Here is an 18,006-nt window from a genome sequence, read left to right as displayed (position 1 = left end):
TTCACCAACATCTCCATCACCTTCCCCCATCTATATTCAGCGGTCCACTCTCCCACAACCCGCTGTACCCTCTACTTGAACATGGTGCTTTATGCTTCATATTATTATCCACTGATGTGTTGCCATCCTATGATGTCTGAGTAGATTTTCGTTGTCCTATTGGTGGTTGATGAATTGCTATGATTGATTTAATTTGCTTGTGGTTATGTTGCTGTCCTATTGCACCCTCCGTGTCGCGCAAGCGTGAGGGATCCCCGCTGTAGGGTGTTGCAATACATTCATGATTCTTTTATGGTGGGTTGCTTGAGTGACAGAAGCATAAACCTGAGTAAGGGGATTGTTGCGTACGGGATAAAGGGGACTTGATGCTTTAATGCTATGGTTGGGTTTACCTTAATGAATCTTTAGTAGTTGAGGATGCTTGCTAGAGTTCCAATCATAAGTGCATATGATCCAAGAAGAGAAAGTATGTTAACTTATGCCTCTCCCACATAAAACTTGCTATCGGTCTAGTAACGTAGTCAATTGCTTAGGGACACTTTCATAACTCCTACCACCACTTTTACACACTCGCTATATTTACTTTATTGCATCTTTATCTAAACAGCCCCTACTTTTCATTTACGTGTTCTTTATTATCTTGCAAACCTATCCTATCACACCTACAAAGTACTTCTAGTTTCATACTTGTTCTAGGTAAAGCGAACGTCAAGCGTGCGTAGAGTCGTATAAGTGGCCGATAGGACTTGAAAGATTATTTGTTCTACCTTTAGCTCCTCGTTGGGTTCGACACTCTTACTTATCGAAAGAGGCTACAACTATCCCGTATATTTGCGGGTTATCAGGACCCGACAGTCCGGAGTGTATCCGAATACCCGCTCAGTTATGTGAAAACCGGGGCACGCATGGGAACCAGGCGTAGGGGTCATAAGTGCTTGAACAGACAAGTACCCAACTAGCTATGTTATATTACATGGACAGTAAGAAACATCTTCCAGGGAGAATAGTTCTGTTAAGGGTTCCTTTCCCTGTGTATGCATGCATTAATGTGCATGTCCGAACTGCGAAAAATGACGCAGGATATAAGCATCTGGGCGCATGTTTTGCAATAAGTAAAAGACATCTTTTGTTCAGCGACCGAATATTCCCTTAAGAATGCTAGCTTTCGGCTTCACCCAGTCTAAGGTACACATCCGGCTGACCCGACAGTAACAATCGCAGAGGTGCTCCCCTTATGCCCTAGCCGAATTAACAGGAATGTAGGGCATAAATATAAGAGCCAGGCAACCCAGCTTGGCCAAAACTTAAGTCATATCGATGCATATAGTGGTGAAAAAAGTCACACATGAAGGAATGACACATATGTGGTGGCCATAAAGCCTAGAAGATAATTAAATTAAGCTTCTGTATAAGAAGCCCCCAGGTATATTGAGCGCGCATAGCGCGGCAGGAGTGTGCGGTCAAAGCATACTTGAAGCTTTTAAGGCTATATATATATATATATATATATATATATATATATATATATATATATATATATATATATATATATAAGGAAGAGAGAGAGAGGATATAACTTAAAAAGGAAGACAAAGGTAACGAGACAAACACAGAGTTCGGCACTAGGCGTAGAATCTTCGGAGTTTGGCCGCGTTCCATGGGTTCGGCTCGAGTCGATTATCTGATGCGTCACACAGACGGTACGCTCCTCCGGTGAGAACATTATCAATGATGAAGGGACCCTCCCACTTGGGCTTGAGCTTGTCCTTTTTCTTCTCTGGTATGCGTAGAACGAGTTCACCAATGTTATAAGTTTTGGCCCGTACTTCTTTGCTTTGATACCTTCGAGCCTGCTGTTGATAGAATGCGGAACGGACCTTTGCGACGTGGCGCTCCTCCTCCAGGGCATCTAAGTTGTCCTGCCAATCCAGCTCGGCTTCACTCTCTCTTCATGCATGCGCACTCGAGGTGAGTTATTGATGATATGGCAGGGTAGCACTGCCTCTGTGCCGTACACCATAAAAAATGGTGTGTATCCAGTTGTGCGATTTGGCGTGGTCCGCAGCCCCCATAGTACGGAGTTGAGCTCCTCGACCCAGTGTGTATCTGATTCCTTCAAGGATCACACTAGTCTGGGTTTAACGCCACTCATAATAAGACCATTTGCTCGTTCGACTTGACCGTTTGTTTGGGGGTGATGGACGGAGGCATAATCGAGCTTTATGCCCATTTTGCCGCACCAAGTTTTCACCTCGTCGGTGATACGTCTCCAACGTATCTATAGTTTTTGATTGTTCCATGCTATTATACTACCTCTTTTGGATGTTTATGGGCTTTATTTTACACATTTATATCATTTTTGGGACTAACCTACTAACCGGAGGCCCAGCCCGTATTGCTGTTTTTTTGCCTATCTCAGTATTTCGAAGAAAAGGAATATCAAACAGAGTCCAAACGGAATGAAACTTTCAGGAGCGTGATTTTTGGAACGAACGTGATCCAGAGGACTTGGAATGAAAGTCAAGAAGCAGCCAAGGCCTCCACGAGATAGGAGGGCGCCCCCCTATAGGGCGTGCCCCCTATCTCGCGGGCCCCTCGGGCGGCCACCGACGTACTTCTTCCTCCTATATAAGCATGCGTAACGCAAAAACATCCAGGGAGCACCCAAAACACAATTTCTGCCGCTGTAACCTTCTGTATCCGCGAGATCCCATCTTGGAGCCTTCGTCGGCGCTCCGCCGGAGGGGGAATCGACCATGGAGGGCTTCTACATCAACACCATAGCCCTTCCGATGAGTTCTGAGTAGTTTACCACAGACCTTCGGGTCCATAGTTATTAGCTAGATGGCTTCTTCTCTATTTTTGGATCTCAATACAATGTTCTCCCCCCTCTCTTGTGGAGATCTATTCGATGTAATCTCTTTTTGTGGTGTGTTTGTCGAGATCCGATGAATTGTGGGTTTATGATCAAGTTTATCTATGAGAAATATTTGAATATCCTATGAATTATTTTATGTATGATTGAGTTATCTTTGCAAGTCTCTTCGAATTATCAGTCTGGTTTGGCCTACTAGATTGATCTTTCTTGCCATGGGAGAAGTGCTTAGCTTTGGGTTCAATCTTGCGGTGTCCTTACCCAGTGACAGAAAGGGTTGCAAGGCATGTATTGTATTGTTGCTATCGAGGATAAAAAGATGGGGTTTATATCATATTGCATGAGTTTATCCCTCTACATCATGCCATCTTGCTTAATGCATTACTATGTTCTTTGTGAACTTAATACTCTAGATGCAGGCAGGAGTCGGTCGATGTGTGGAGTAATAGTAGTAGATGCAGGCAGGAGTCGGTCTACTTGTTGTGGACGTGATGCCTATATACATGATCATGCCTAGATATTCTCATAATTATTCGCTTTTCTATCAATTGCTCGACAGTAATTTGTTCACCCACTGTAATACTTATGCTATCTCGAGAGAAGCCTCTAGTAAAACCTATGGCCCCCGGGTCTATCTCTTATCATATTTGCTTCCAATCTACTTTTATTTGCATCTTTACTTTTTGCATCTATATTAGAAAATACCAAAAATATATTTATCTTATCATACTATCTCTATCAGATCTCACTTCCGCAAGTGGACGTGAAGGGATTGACAACCCCCTTATTGCGTTGGTTGCGAATTCTTTGTTTGTTTGTGTAGGTGTGTGGGACTTTTAAGGAGCCTCCTACTGGATTGATACTTTGGTTCTCAAAAACTGAGGGAAATACTTACGCTACTATTGCTGCATCACCCTTTCCTCTTAGGGGAAAACCAACGCAATCTCAAGACGTAGCAAGAAGGATTTCTGGCGCCGTTGCCGAGGAGGTCTTCGCTCAAGTCAAGACATACCAAGTACCCATCACAAACTCATCTCCCTCGCATTTCCATTATTTTCCATTTTCCTCTCGTTTTCCTCTCCCCCACTTCACCCTTGCCGTTTTATTCGCCCTCTCTTTCCCAATCTCCTTCTCTCTTTCGCTCGCTTTCTTCCTCCTTGCTTTTGTTTGCCGTTATGTCTGAAATTGGGGAGATTATCGTCGATATGGACAATAATGATAACATGGAAAATTACGAGGCCCCGGCTGAAGAACCCCCTATCTTGCATACTAAAAAGTTTCCATGGGTGGTTCTATTCTTCACAGAACTAGTAGTCTTGCGGATGCCATTGCTATGCTTGTAGTTGAACTTGAAAGATAATTTATGCATATGCATCCTTGCATACAAAGAATTTTCTTAGAATTTTCTAATATTGAGCATTCTTGTATTAAGCACGCTATTACTATCTTTTTGGCTCACGAGTTTAGATTTATCATAAGAGAGGCCAAAGAAATCTTTGCGCACTATAGGGTGGACGCCGGTCGTCCTCCCATAGAAGTGATCCTCTATGATCAAGAGGAATTTAGGCGTTTTCAATCTTCGGACTATGTTGCTTTCATTGAAAACCTTAGAAAAAAAAGGTTCCTACCAATGTCCTTGTTGATAGAATTTCCAAACTTAATAATGAATTTGCTCTTAGAAATAATGAGCTAGGATACTATCTTGAGTATAGGCTCACAAGATTTTGCCAAAAGAATGCCTATAGTGATGAATTAGTTGTGCATTATGAAGGGCCAAAGGAGGAACCCGTTCCTCCTATAATTGATCTTGGGGACTTTTGTCCCACCAAATTTAGCCCTTTTGATTACTTTTGCTTGCCTCAAAGGAAACTTGCTGCTGAACGTAGAGAATATGAGATGAGTTTTCAAGACCTATCTTATTATTATGGCACTACTTAGATCTATCTTCGCTTTTATGCCTAGCTAGGGGCGTTAAACGATAGCGCTAGTTCGGAGGCAACCCAATTTTCTTTGTGTTTTTTGTTTTTGTTCCTTTTTAGTAATAAGTCTTGCATCTACTCTCTGTTTAGATGTGTTTTTATCTTTTAATTAGTGTTTGTGCCAAGTAGAACCTATAGGATAACCTATGATGATAGTTGATTTGATTCTGCTGAAAAATAGAAACTTTGCACGCACGAATTTAATTGTTTTAAATCATAGAAACGTTATTTTGCGTTGATTATTTTTGCTGATGATCAATAAGCAAAATTTCAAGGACTTCCTATTTTGGTAGGATTTTTAGAGTTCCAGAAGTTTGCGTTAGTTACAGATTGCTACAGACTGTTCTGTTTTTGACAGATTCTGTTTTCCGTGTGTTGTTTGCTTATTTTGATGCATCTATGGCTAGTAAAATAGTTTATAAACCATAGATAGGTTGGAATAAAGTAGGTTTAACACCAAATTAAATAAAGAATGAGTTCATTACAGTACCTTATGTGGTGGTTTTGTTTTCTTTCACTAACGGAGCTTATAAGATTTCCTGTTGAGTTTTGTGTTGTGAAGTTTTCAAGTTTTGGGTAAAGCTTTGATGGACTATGGAATAAGTAGTGGCAAAAGCCTAAGCTTGGGAATGCCCTTGGCACCCCAACATATTCAAGAATAGCCAAAATCCTAAGCTTGGGGATGCCCCGGGAAGGCACCCCCTCTTTCGTCTTCGTTCATTGGTAACTTTACTTGGAGCTATATTTTTATTCGCCACATGATATGTGTTTTTCTTGGAGCATCGTGTATTGTATTAGTCTTTGCTTTTTATTTTACCACAATCATCCTTCCTGTACACACCTTTTTGGGAGAAGCCTATTTGATTAGAATTTATTAGATTATGCTATGTGCTTTACTTATATCTTTTGAGCTTGATAGTTTTTGCTCTAGTGCTTCACTTATATCTTTTAGAGCACGGCGGTGGCTTGATTTTATAAAAATTGCTAGTCTCTCATGATTCACTTATATTATTTTGAGAGTCTTTTAGAACAGCATGGTATTTGCTACAGTTACAAATTTGGTCCTAAAATGATGAGCATCCAAGTTGGGTATAATAAAAACTATCATAGGAAGTGAATTGGATGCTCTGATCAATTTGATACTTGATAATTGTTTTGAGATATGGAGGTAGTGATATTAAAGTCATGCTAGTTGGGTGATTATGAATTTGAAGAATGCTTGTGTTGAAGTTAGCAAGTCCCGTAGCATGCACGTATGGTTAAACTTGTGTAACAAATTTGAAACATGAAGTGTACCTGGCTTGTGCATCCTTATGAGTGGCGGTCGGGGACGAGCGATGGTCTTTTCCTACCAATCTACCCCCCTAGTGGACCTTGTAGGCTTTGGAACATCGCACGATGCAACGTGCTTCATTTTGGTCCTCGGGGAGCTCCTGCCAGTTTAGGTAGGCCAAAAAAGGCTCGGTCCACGGGGCAATTACCGCCATGATTTCGTGGGCCGAAGGTGTTATTTCGGTGGTGGAGCCTCCGATGACGTCTGATGGTTCGGAGTCTGGGAGTGTATTCAGGTTCGTGCTAGTCTTGCCGGACTCCCCTTCCCATACCTTGGATGGCTTGAACAACCTTTCTAGGAATATGTTAGGTGGGACATGGTCGCGTTTAGCGCCGATGCGGGCGAGGATATGTGCCGCTTGGTTGTTTTCTCGAGCCACATGGTGGAATTTGAGCCCCTCGAACCGGACTGACATTTTGAGGACGGCATTATGATAGGCCGCCATTTTCGGATCCTTGGCATCAAAGTCTCTGTTTATTTGTAATATTGCTAGGTTTGAATCCCCGCGCACCTCCAGGCGTTGAATGCCCATAGAGACTGCCATCTGAAGACCATGCAACAGAGCCTCATATTCGGCTGCGTTGTTGGAATCTATATATAATACTTGGAGTACATATTGGACCATGTCTCCGGTGGGAGATGTCAGGACTACACCTGCTCCCAATCTGGCTAGCATTTTAGAGCCGTCGAAGTGCATGATCCAGTTAGAGTATGTGCCGCACTCTTTAGGGAGTTCGGCTTCTATCCATTCGGCGACGAAGTCAGCCAGTACTTGCGACTTAATGGCCCGCCGTGGTTTGTATGTTATGTCACGGCTAGAAGTTGACGAAGAAGGCGGTAAAGAGGTAATGCCTTTTCTCCTAATCGGGAGATAAAGCGGCTTAGGGCAGCCACGCACCCAGCTAGTTTCTGGATATGCTTGAGGTCTGTTGGGATAGCCAACTGCGACAGAGCTTGGATTTTTGCTGGATTTGCTTCAATTCCTCTATTGGAAACGATGAAGCCGAGCAACTTTCCGGAGGGTACGCCGAAAACACATTTTTTCGGGTTTAGCTTGATGTCGTATGTCCGGAGATTGTCGAACGTAAGCCTCAAGTCATCTATTAGGGTTTCGACGTGTCTTGTTTTTATGACCACGTCATCCACGTATGCCTCCACTGTTTTGCCGATTTGCTTATCCAGACATGTTTGAATCATGCGTTGATAGGTTGCGCCGGCATTTTTGAGCCTGAAAGGCATAGTGTTAAAGCAGAAAGGACCATATGGCGTTATGAAGGCCGTTGCAGCTTGGTCGGACTCTGCCATTTTTATTTGATGGTATCCGGAGTATGCGTCAAGGAAACACAGTGAGTCGTGTCCTGCGGTGGCGTCGATGATTTGGTCGATGCGATGGAGGGGGAAGGGATCCTTGGGGCAAGCCTTGTTGAGGTCTTTGAAGTCGATGCATAGGCGCCAGGATTTGTCCTTCTTCGGTACCATTACCAGGTTTGCCAGCCAGTTCGGATGCTTGATATCTCTGATGAATCCGGCCTCAAGTAGCTTGGCTAGCTCTTCTCCCATGGCTTGTCGTTTAGGCTCTGAGAAGCGCCTAAGAGTCTGTTTGACTGGCTTGTATCCTTTCAGTATGTTGTGGCTGTGTTCGGCCAGCTCGTGTGGGATGCCCGGCATGTCAGAAGGATGCCAGGTGAAAATGTCCCAATTCTCGCGTAGGAATTCGCGTAGTGCGGCGTCCATTGTGGGGCTCAACTGTGTCCCGATGGAAGCAGTCTTCGTGGGGTCCGTTGGATGGACCTGGAATTTGACTATCTCGTCTGCGGGTTTAAATGATGTGGACTTGGGTCGTTTGTCGAGTATCACGTCGTCCTTGTCGACTGTGGTGCACAGCGTTGTTAGTTCTTTGACCGCTAGGGCTTCGGATAATGCCTCGAGGGCAAGTGCTGCAGTTTTGTTTTCGGTGCAGAGTGCGACGTCCGGGTCACTGGCTAGAGTGATGATTCCATTGGGTCCGGGCATTTTAAGCTTCATGTATCCATAATGGGGTATAGCTTGAAAGCTTGCAAATGTGTCCCGCCCTAAAAGGGCGTGGTATCCGCTGCTGAAAGGAGCCACTTGGAATGTGGTTTCTTCGGACCTGTAATTCTCCGCGGTGCCGAATACTATATCGAGTGTGATTTTTCCCGCACACCGTGCCTCCCGAATAGGGATGATTCCCCTAAAGGTTGTGCCGCTCTGCTCAATGCGACTTTTGTCCATTTCCATCTTGCTGAGTGTTTCTTCATAGATCAAGTTTAGTCCACTTCCGCCGTCCATGAGTACTTTAGTGAGCCAAAAACCATCCACGATTGGGCTAAGGACCAATGCGGCAGGTGCTTGGACTGTCTGGAATTGGGGTTCATCGCTGGCACTGAAAGTTATGGCAGTGTCGTTCCACGGGTTTATTTTTGGCAAGTGGTAAATTTTGGTGAGATTTCGATGGGCTCTCTTCTGCCTATTATTTGAGGCGAATGTCTCGAAGACAGTTAGTACCGTATTGTTTTCTTTGGTGGGATGTTGTTCTGCTTTACGGCTTACAAGAAGATCCTCGCCACTTTTTGCTACCTGTCGGAGTATCCAACATGCTCTAAGGCTATGTGTTGGTGTAGAGTCCGGTGAGCTGTGGAGTTTGCATGGCCCATTGAGCCATTCTTCCAATATGGTTCCACGCCCTGGGGTGGGCTTTGGTTTCTTGGTGATTGAATCGGCTGACCTACGAGAGTTCGCCCATTTTGTTCGGACAAAGGTTTTGGTGAGAGCCGGACTATCCCAAAATTTTGTTTGGGATTTCCAGGTACTCTCCATCGCACAGTACTTCTTTACTATGGCTGCTAAGTCAGCAAAGTGTACTATGTCACGGTGACTTATAGCATTGAGGATTCCTTTGTTCGTGCAATTTTTGCAAAAAATTGAAATTGCGTCCTCCTCGCGACAGTCCTTGACCTTGTTTATCACAAGGAGGAATCTTGCCCAGTAGCGATGTACTATCTCTTGTGGCTCTTGTCTAATATGGGAGAGACGGTTTAAGTCTGGGTGGGTGGGTGTAGTTGAATCTGGATTCTGATCCGATCTAACGCCCTGGGGTAGGGGAACTCCCGGGCTCGACGGCTCGGGTTCCGGGATGTCGCCCGATTTCTCCGACCCGTTGCCCGATTCTAAGCTTAGGATCTGGGTCGTTTCCTCCCGCGGACGGGTATCCGGCTTAGAGAGCTTGGTGATCCGGACATAGTTCGTCCTCAAGATAGAGGGACGGTCCATATGTGGCTCCTCCACTACCTCTATCTAATGGGTGACCAGCGGAGATTTAATATCCCTCTGGTCGGGTTTAAGCCCAATCCGGTCATAGTCTGTGGTGACTCCCAAAGCGGCAATGCGATCCAAGAGCTCGTTGAGGGAGGAGACCTCTGTTTGATCCATCTGTTCGGCGAGTTCCAAATTGACATGGAGGCTATTCGTGATGACCCGAGAGGTCATCGTCGGCGCGACAGCCGATGGGGCGGCGATGATGAAGCCACCTAGTCGGAGAGTTTGACCTACAGCCAGAACTCCCCCAGAGGTGATGTTGTCCTTGACAACGAGACGGGCCATCGAGCCTTGCAGCGACGGCACAAAGGAACTCTCAATGGAAGCACCAATGTCGGTGTCAAAACCGGCGGATCTCGGGTAGGGGGTCCCGATCTGTGCGTCTAAGGCTAATGGTAACAGGAGGTAAGGGACACAATGTTTACCCAGGTTCGGGCCCTCTCGATGGAGGTAAAACCCTACTTCCTGCTTGATTGATATTGATGATATGAGTGTTACAAGAGTTGATCTACCACAAGATCGTAGAGGCTAAACCCTAGAAGCTAGCCTATGATTATTATGAATGTTGTGATCGTCCTCATACGGACTAACCTCTCTGGTTTATATAGACACCGGAGAGGGCTAGGGTTTACATGGAGTCGGTTACAAGGAAGGAAATATAATATCTGAATCACCAAGCTTGTCTTCCACGCAAAGGAGAGTCCCATCCGGACACGGGATGAAGTCTTGGGTCTTGTATCTTCATAGTCCAACAGTCCGGCCAAAGTATATAGTCCGGATGTCCGGATACCCCCTAATCCAGGACTCCCTTAGCGAGATCCCATCTTGGAGCCTTCACCGGTAATCCGTCGGAGGGGGAATCGACCATGGAGGGTTTCTACATCAACACCATAGCCCTTCCGATGAGTTGTGAGTAGTTTACCACAGACCTTCGGGTCCATAGTTATTAGCTAGATGGCTTCTTCTCTCTTTTTGGATCTCAATACAATGTTCTCCCCCTCTCTTGTGGAGATCTATTCGATGTAATCTCTTTTTGCGGTGTGTTTGTCAAGATCCGATGAATTGTGGGTTTATGATCAAGTTTATCTATGAGAAATATTTGAATCTCCTCTGAATTCTTTTATGTATGATTGAGTTATCTTTGCAAGTCTCTTCTAATTATCAGTTTGGTTTGGCCTACTAGATTGATCTTTCTTGCCATGGGAGAAGTGCTTAGCTTTGGGTTCAATCGTGCGGTGTCCTTACCCAGTGACAGAAAGGGTTGCAAGGCATGTATTGTATTGTCGCCATCGAGGATAAAAAGATGGGGTTTATATCATATTGCATGAGTTTATCCCTCTACATCATGTCATCTTGCTTAATGTGTTACTCTGTTCTTTGTGAACTTAATACTCTAGATGCAGGCAGGAGTCGGTCGATGTGTGGAGTAATAGTAGTAGATGCAGGCAGGAGTTGGTCTACTTGTTGCGGACGTGATGCCTATATACATGATCATGCCTATATAATCTCATAATTATTCGCTTTTCTATCAATTGCTCGACAGTAATTTGTTCACCCACTGTAATACTTATGCTATCTCGAGAGAAGCCTCTAGTGAAACCTATGGCCCCCGGGTCTATCTCTTATCATATTTGCTTCCAATCTACTTTTATTTGCATCTTTACTTTTTGCATCTATATTATAAAATACCAAAAATATATTTATCCTATCATACTATCTCTATCAGATCTCACTTTCGCAAGTGGCCGTGAAGGGATTGACAACCCCTTTATTGTGTTGGTTGCGAGTTCTTTCTTTGTTTGTGTAGGTGCGTGGGAATGTTGAGGAGCCTCCTACTGGATTGATACCTTGGTTCTCAAAAACTGAGGGAAATACTTACGCTAATATTGCTGCATCACCCTTTCCTCTTCAAGGAAAACCAACGCAAGCTCAGGACGTAGCAGTCGGCTGTAAAGTTTGAGCTGTTATCGGTGATGATGCTGTGGGGGACACTGTAATGGTGTACGACCCCGCATATGAAGTCTATCACTGGTCCGGACTCGGCCGTTTTAACTGGTTTGGCTTCTATCCATTTGGTGAATTTATCGACCATGACCAACAAGTATTTCTTCTTATGGCTACCTCTTTTAAGGGGTCCAACCATATCGAGCCCCAGACCGCAAAGGGCCAAGTTATGGGTGTCGGCATTCTGGGAACGGGGGTCCCCAGACTTGCTTGCCTGCGGCCTGCGGCATGGCTCAAGGGGCGGCCCAGCATGGCCCATCTTCATCAGCACGAGCTCAAGACCCTCACGAGGGGCCAAGCCTTGCGGGGTGGACGGGAGGAAGCTTCCTCAGGCACGGCCTCGTGAGGCTGGCTCGCGAGGAGGCGGAGAGATCAAGGCGGGGTACCTCACGAGGTGCCCATGACGCAAGCCATGACGAGCAAGGGCGCCAGGCGGGCGCCAGCCCGCGCAGTGTCCTCCCTTTCCTCTTTGGTTCAAAGGGAGCAAGCGCATGCAAGAGCATCAAGCAAAGGCATCCATTTCGGTGCAACAAGACCAAGACCATCGCAACGGCAGGAAGGAAGTCATCGTGGAGCCCAGGAAGGCGTCATCGACAGGGGCTTTGGCAGGGGAGGACCAACTTTAGTCAGGATAAGTGTACTAGATGTTCCCCTTCAAAATGGCCAATTGTTGGCGCCCTTCCCGCTCAATATTTGGGAAGAGGCCCAGGGCCTCCGCCTATAAATAGGACTAGCCACCCCAGGGTAGAGGCATCTGGAGAGCGGCCAATCGAACCTTAGCCAGAACCACCAACGCAAGAACCCCTCCCCTCGCGAGGCTGTTCTTCCTTGTATTGTTCATCATCAGCCCAAGAAGCAATCCACCACACCACACACTAGAGTAGGGTATTACACCACAATGGTGGCCTGAACCAGTATAAACTCTGTGTCTCTTGTGTTGTTCCTTTTGTAGCTTAGATCCTACCGAGGCGGCGAGGTGCAGGTAGGTAGAGGGCGAGATCTCCGTGCGCACCCAAGTGTTCGAATCTAGAGGGTCTGTCGGAACCCGAAATCCGACATTTGGCGCGCCAGGTAGGGGTGCGCCGGAGCTTTTCCTTCCGCCGACCCGCTCTCCGCCGACACCGTGACTCGCCCTGTGATGAGCGGCGCGCCGCCCGCTCCGGTCGTTAGCGCTAGCGCGGGGGCCAGGGGGCTCCGAGCCTTGCCTCCAGCCTTGCGACAGGTGCGGTGGCCGGACAAGTTACCGGCGACTTCCGTGGCCCCTTGGGAAGAGCTGCGCAACCTCTTCCTCGCCCAGCACACTGCGCCGGCGCCCCCAGTCGTCGCGGCCCTCCTGGGTGGCTCGCAGGCACCACCTTCGGGCCGCCACGTCAAGCCATTCGTCCGCCAGGTCGGCGCTGCCTCCGCGCGGCAGGGGGCTCCCTCAGGTCGGTCGGCGCCCAAGGCTGATCTGGCACGCTCCCGATGCTGTGCACCCCCACCATCTGCCAGCTGGCCGTCACCAGGACTCTCATCGACGGCGGCTCGGCCCTCAGCATGCTCTCGATTGAAGCCTTCAGCCTCCTCCACATACCACCGGAGCGGCTTCGGCCCAGCCGGCCCTTCTTGGGCGTCGGGGGCGGGTCCTCCATCTCCCTGGGGCAGATCCGTCTCCCAGTAACCTTCGGCACCTACGACAACTTCCGCACGGAGCTAATCGACTTTGACATCGCCCCCATCGGCCTCCCATATAATGCCATTCTCAGCTACCCAGCGCTGGCCCGATTCATGGCCGCAACTCACCCGGCGTACAACCTCATGAAAATGCCTGGGAGCAGCGGCATCCTCACCGTGTGTGGAGACACCGGGGATGCGTTGCAAGTGCTCAAGCTCGCCTTCAAGGCGGCGGCGGCGGCGCAGCCTGCTGACTCGGACGCCCCTGAGCCCAAGGGGGCTGCGCCGGCCAAGAAGAAGCAGTTGTTCACCCAAGACAAGGCAGAAACCAAGCAGATGCTGGTTGACGAGGACGGACCCACTGAAGCCACCTTCACCATCAGCGCCAACCTCGAGCCCGAGTAGGAGGAGGCCCTGGTCAAGTTCCTGCGCGCGAACAAGAAGGTATTCACATGGGAGCCCGATCAGCTAGCGGGGATCCCTAGAGGCGTAATCGAGCACCACCTCAACCTGTGCCCTAATGTCCGCCCTGGGAAGCAGAAAGCAAGGCGGCAGTCCACGGAAAAGTAGGCTTTCATCATCCAAGAGACCCGCAAGTTGGAAGCTGCTGGGGTCATTCGCGAGGTCCGATACCCGGATTGGTTGGGACCCAGTCGTCATGCCAAAGAAAGGGGGGAAGGAACGTATGTGTGTCGACTTCACCAACCTCAACAAAGCCTGCCCGCAAGATCCATTTCCGCTCCCCTGCATCGATCAGATCATAGACTCCACCGCCGAGTGCGACCTGTTATGTTTCTTGCATGCCTTCTCTGGGTATCACCAGATCAAGATGGCGGTAGAAGATGTGGAAAAACGGCTTTTCTAACCCGGTGTGGGGTGTACTGCTACACATGCATGCCGTTTGGGCTGCGCAATGTAGGGGTGACCTTTCAGCGGATGATGGACATCACCTTGGGCCCGCAACTCGGGAAGAACGTTGAGGCTTATGTCGATGATGTTATGGTGAAGTCTCGCGAGGCCAAGACCCTGATACAAGACCTGGAGGAAACCTTCGCAAGCCTCAACGCTGTGAGCCTGCGGCTCAACCCAGAGAAGTATGTGTTTGGGGTCCCCTCAGGCAAGCTCTTGGGCTTCCTCGTGTCCCACCGAGGCATCGAAGCTAACCCATAAAAGGTCAAGGCGGTCGAGGACATGAGCCCGCCAAAGACCCTCAGAGAAATGCAGAAGCTCACTGGGCGTGTGACAGCACTAGGACGCTTCATCTCCAAGTTGGGGGAGCGAGTGCTGCCTTTCTTCCAGCTGATGAAGAAAAAGGGACCCTTTGAATGGACTGAAGAGGCCGACAAGGCATTCCAAGATCTCAAGAGGTGCCTAACCAGCCCTCTGGTAATGGTGGCCCCGCGCCCTCAGGAACCCCTGGTGCTCTACCTTGCAGCCACTCGCTACTCTGCCAGCGCAGCCCTAGTGGCGGTTAGGGAGGAGCGTCGGACCAAAGCGACGACATCTGCCCGGGTCGAGGCGAAGCGTGAACAAGGAAGACCCGCAGAGACCACTACCACAGCCAAGAAGGATCAGCCGCCGCAGGGGAGCGCACTCGAGACAGCGGAGACCCCTCCCCCTAGCGACTAGCCGCTGAAGGCTCCCCTGTCTCAGGAGGCGCCACGGTCTCTGGAGGGCGCCATTGACACCAGCATTCCCAACCTCGTTGAACATCCTGTGTACTTCGTCAGCACAGTGTTGTGGGACGCAAGGGCGCGGTACCCCATGCCTCAGAAACTCCTCCTCGCGCTATTGGTGGCCTTGCGCTAGCTGCGGCATTATTTTCAGGGCCACCCCATCAAGGTTGTCTCACCGTACCCTCTGGATAGGGTGCTCAGGAGCCCTAACTCAGCTAGAAGAGTCGCTGAGTGGAACATTGAACTGCAAGTGTTTTATCTCGAATTCAGCACAACCAGAGTCATCAAGGGGGCCGCCTTGGCAGATTTCGTGGCAGAGTGGACGGAGGCGCCGGGCCTCAAGGCTGATGAGGATTGATCCCTCTCCCCGGGAAGCGAGGCGCCGGACGATTGGGTCATGTACTTCGACGGGGCGTTCTCCAGGCATGGCGCGGGGGCTGGTGCGGTGCTTATATCTCCTACTCAAGACAAGCTCTACTACGCCGTGCAGCTCTGTTTCCAGCACGGAGAAAAGGTCTCCAACAACATAGCAGAATATGAAGGCCTAATAGAAGGCCTGAAGGCCGCCGCCGCCCTAGGAGTGAAGCGCCTTACCATCAAGGGCGATTCACAACTCCTCGTCAACTTCTCCAACAAAGTATACGAGCCGAGGGATGAGCACATGGAAGCCTACCTTGCGGAGGTCCGTGGGATGGAGAAGCAGTTCTGGGGGCTAGAGTTGGAGAATGTGCCCCGTGGCACCAATCAAGAGGCCGACGACATCGCCAAATGAGCATCCAGGCGGCTACCTCAGGAGCTTGGCGTCTTCGAGGAGCGGCTCTTCAAGCCCTCGGCCAAGCCATCGCTGTCAAGCGCGGTGCAGCCTCGGGAGGAGCTCCCCCAACCGCCAGTGTCGGGAGCCCCGGTCTGCGGCCCGGCCTCAGGGGCGCGTCTACTATTGACGATGGAGCCTCAGGAGGGGTGCTGGATCATGGAGCTCCGGAGCTATTTGACGCAAGGGACCTTGCCAGAGAAGGAGGAGGAAGCGGAGCGCGTGGCGCGGCAGGCCACGGCATACAGCATCAGGGATGGAGAGCTCTACCGGAGGCGACCGAATGACGTGTCCCTGCGCTGCATCTCCAGGGAGCAAGGGAAGGAACTGCTGGCGGATATACATGGTGGAGACTGTGGGCATCATTCGTCGTCGCGGACCCTCGTTGGCAAGGCATTCGGCAGCGGATTCTATTGGCCCACTGCGCTCAATGATGTCGTCGAACTGGTGAAGGCTTGCGGGGCCTGCCAATTCCATGCCACGAAGATCCATCAGCCGGCGGGAGGTCTGCAAACTATACCCCTCTCATGGCCATTCGCAGTCTGGGGGCTGCATATCCTGGGCCCATTTCCTCGGGCGCCAGGGGGCTATCGCTACCTCTACGTCGCCGTGGACAAGTTCACTAAGTGGGCTGAAGTGGAAGCCGTCCGCACCATCCCCGCAGGTTCTGAGGTCAAGTTCATCAAGGGCATCGTGAGCCGGTTCGGGGTGCCGAACCGCATCATCACCGACAATGGTTCGCAGTTCACCAGTAACCTCTTTAAAACATACTGTGCTAACCTTGGAACGCAGATATGCTACGCTTCAGTGGCGCACCCCCGGAGCAACGGTCAGGCCGAGCGGGCCAACGTGGAGGTCCTGAGAGGCCTCAAGACCAGGACATTCAAGAAGAAGTTGGAGGCCTGCGACCGAGGTTGGTACGACCAGCTTCAGTCCGTGTTGTGGTCCATCCGCATGACCGCGACCAAGCCAACTGGCGAGACCCCATTCTTCCTGGTCTATGGAGCTGAAGCGGTCCTCCCTCACGAGGTCAGACGTCGTTCCGCACGGGTCCTGGCGTTCGACGAGGTGCAACAGGATGCCATGCGGGGGACGGACCTCGTGCTGGGGGAGGAGCATCATCGGGAAGCTGCGCTCCGAGCGGCAAGATACCAACAAGCCCTGCGGCGATACCACTGCCGCAACATCCGCCCCAGGACTCTCGAGGTAGGAGACCTCGTGCTCAGGTGGGTTCTCTCCAGGGAGGGACTGCATAAGCTCTCTCCCATGTGGGAGGGCCCGTTCAAGGTTGTTCATGTTTCCAGACCCGGTTCCGCGCGCTTGGAGACTCAGGAGGGGGTACCCGTCCAGAACGCGTGGAACATCCAGCACCTCCGGAGGTTTTACCCTTGAAAAGGCCCAGAGCCTGTGAAGAGGGCGAACGCCTGTGAAGCTGTTGCGTTTTGGAAAAGGCCCAGAGCCTGTGAAGAGGGCGAACGCCTGTGAAGCTGTTGCGTTTTGGAAAAGGCCCAGAGCCTGTGAAGAGGGCGAACGCCTATGAAGCTGTTGCGTTTTGGAAAAGGCCCAGAGCCTGTGAAGAGGGCGAACGCCTGTGGAGCTGTTGCGTTTTGGAAAAGGCCCAGAGCGTGTGAAGAGGGCGATCGCCTGTGAAGCTGTTGCATTTTGGAAAAGGCCCAGAGCCTATGAAGAAGGTGAACGCCTGTGAAGCTGTCGCGTTTTGGAAAAGGCCCGGTGCCTGTGAAGAAGGCAAGAACCTGTGAAGTTTATCTTCCCGAGAAAGGCCTGGAGCCTGTGAAGAAGGCCAATGCCTGTGAAGCTCGCCGCCCGTGACACTCTCACGTAATAATGAGTTGGGGATGTACACGCCCCGGAGTCTCAGGAGCGCCCGCCTCAGGCCCTGGGGCTCCCTCCCACGCCCAGTGGCAGCACTTAGCTCCGCGCTGCTGAGAAGACATCAAAGACTAGATTAGGTGCCGGACGCGGCTTTTCTCATTTGCTTTCTGCAGTTGTCCTATTCATCCCCATTCGAGGTTTTATTGAAGTTGTTGTCGTCTTTGGCTTGTGACTCTTTCCCTTTTTCGCTCTCCTGCCCCGATTTCTCTCGCGCAAGTCTCGCGAGGGAGCAACGCGGGCACCCTCGTGAGTGTTTTCCGCCCTTATCGTTCGAGGATTCCCTACCCGGGTCCACTACAGGAGCACCCCTCCAGTCCGTGCCCCACGGGCACCGCGACACAAACACAGGACCTGGGTTGGTCGCCTCCACAGCTGAGGCCGGGAGCTACCTCTTCAGACTAACCCTCGCAGGACTCGAAGCGTTCGACGAGGCCTCGGCCTCGGGA

Source organism: Triticum dicoccoides, chromosome 2B, assembly GCF_002162155.2.
Source record: "Triticum dicoccoides isolate Atlit2015 ecotype Zavitan chromosome 2B, WEW_v2.0, whole genome shotgun sequence".
Taxonomy (NCBI): domain Eukaryota; kingdom Viridiplantae; phylum Streptophyta; class Magnoliopsida; order Poales; family Poaceae; genus Triticum; species Triticum dicoccoides.
The sequence above is the reverse complement of the archived record's forward strand: the minus strand, read 5'-3'. Positions refer to the sequence as shown.